Raw genomic sequence first — 2,389 nt, forward strand, 5'->3', positions numbered from 1 at the left:
GGAAAACGATACGTAACGCAAGGGTTTTTGGTGCCCCCTTCCCTGGGAGGTCATCTCTCACCTCCCCACACCCTACAAAACCCCAGCCTTCATCTCAGTGTCACAAGGCCCAGTGGGAGGAAAGAGGGGGTACAGGGGGCCTCTAGGAGAAGCAGGACCTTGGGGACAGCTGCTTGAAGTGTCGGAGCTGGTCAGCACCCTCCATGGCATCAGGTGCCACCAGGATAGCCTTACAGTAAGTGTACATTCAGCGTGCATTTACTAAGCGCCCACACTATGCCACCTCACTAGAGAGGGAAACAGCCCTGGAACTGTGGAGGCTGGCGCGGAAGCCAGCACATTTTCCTCAGGGCACGGGAGGCTGTGGAAGACTTTTCATCAAGTGACATAATCCATTTTGCCTTTAAGAAAGACCTCTCTGGAAGAAGCACAAGAGATGACCTGTCAGCCCACTTACATCCTCCTCCAGACTCACACGCGGCCACAGGGCACACCAGCACACCCGCAGAAATGAACACAGACACACGTACACACATGTATTTTTAGAATGCACAGATCCCAGGCCCTGAGATGCTCTGTGAGTTTTCTGGTGTGAAATCACAGTTCCCCAAGCAGCCTGCCACGCCGGTTCTACCAGGCCTGGGGAGATCACATCCTACCTTCACTTCCCCCATCTGAACTCTTGACTGGGTTTCTATGGGGACTGGGAGTGGGTGTCAGGCCAGCCTGGGGTTCACACCAGGACAGGCTGAGCTGGAAGAAGCCACCTGAAGAGGGATTCCCAGGTCAGCAGCAGTCACGGCCCCCTCCCTCCCACCCGCCTCAGGCAGCAGAATGAACGTTTTGCAGCCACACACTCCTGCCATGGGCTTTCCGTACATAACCCCCGTCCTCACGGCAGGTTAAGTGTCCTTACCCTGCTTTCCCCAGGAAGACGCTGCACCTCAGAGAGCTGAAGTGCGTTGTCCAAAGTCACACTGCCAGGAAGTGGCAGAGTTGATATCAGCACTCAGGAATCGGACTAATGAGCTCAGGCTCTCCAAAGATAGGTGTTTGATTTGTTTGTTAAATAGAATAATCAGTTATTAGTGTAGTTTGGCCAATTGGCCCCGTCAAAACAGAGGACCCATTTGGAGAAAAAAAATATATGATAAAAGGGATCCCTGGAGGAGAAAAGGGTGGGACCTCTGGACCCGCCTCTTACAGAAAAGTTCTGTCCACAATGATATCATCCCCAGGATCAGGGAAGCCGAATGTCCCCTGGGACCTAGAGGGGCCAGGCTCTTCTCCCATTGGCTTATGACTGACAGCTTCCCCTGCAAGTACCTGCTCGGCTCCACATCCATCCAAAGGTGCAGTTTGGTTTCTGCACGTGAAGTGACCGCACTGCCTAGAAATAAGAACTGTAACTCCCTAATATTCCCATAGCCTCCTGTCACCTGGGGACATACCAGGAGAGACTGAATCAACTCAGATCTCCAGCAGCATGGGAAGATGGATTACTTTCTGGAAATGTCTCCTCCATTGCAAATGGGTGTTAGAGTGACCTGGCAGTCCTTTGCTGCCCAGACATCCTGACACCTGGGTGTTACTTGGGGGTACAGGGGGAATTGGGGAACAGTTTCATTCTCTAGGTTCTTATTTCTGAATTGGTAATTTAATATATTAGGTGCCTTTTAAGGGAGTGTGCTGGCTGACAGTGTGGGCTTTGGAGTCAAACAGACCTGGGTTCTAGTCCCAGCCTGTAATTAGAAGCTGTGTGACCCTGGAAAGCTTCATAACCTCTCTGAGCCTCAACTGCCTTATTTATAAAATGAGAATGAAAAGAGCAGAGCATGTTTCTCTTAAAACTGTTGTGATGATGATGATGATGATGATGATGATGATGATAATAAGGTCTGAGCTAGGCATCTATGAATTCCCTTCCAAAGCCAGCTATGGGACCTTAAACTAGTCCCTCACCCTCTCCAGTTCTCAGTTTCCCCTTCTGTGAAATGAGGACATTGAACTGATCTTTAAGGGTCTTTCCAGCCCTGACAGTTACAAGATTCTCAAGGGTCCACCCAGGAGAGAGATTCCCCCCTTCCACTGACTACTGAGAACCTAGCACACATTTGTGCCACCCCTGCCCAGAACCCCCATATTCTGCAGCCCAGAGCCCTCCAGGCCCCCACTCAGACTAGGCCCATGCTCTCAAAGTCACCATCCTCTCCCCAGAGGTTGACAGCCGAGGGTACAGGAGCGCCCTGCAGGGTCAGTAGGTGCTGTATGGACGCCCCCATCACCTGCCTGTTTGTGTCTCTGCAGGTGAGCGGAGGGTCCTTCCCTGCGAGAAATCACAGCTGTGCACGTGGGCAGGCTGGCTCCGCTGTTCTGCTCCAAGGATTAC

Source organism: Grampus griseus (genome assembly GCF_964374135.1).
Source record: "Grampus griseus genome assembly, chromosome: 19".
NCBI lineage: Eukaryota > Metazoa > Chordata > Mammalia > Artiodactyla > Delphinidae > Grampus > Grampus griseus.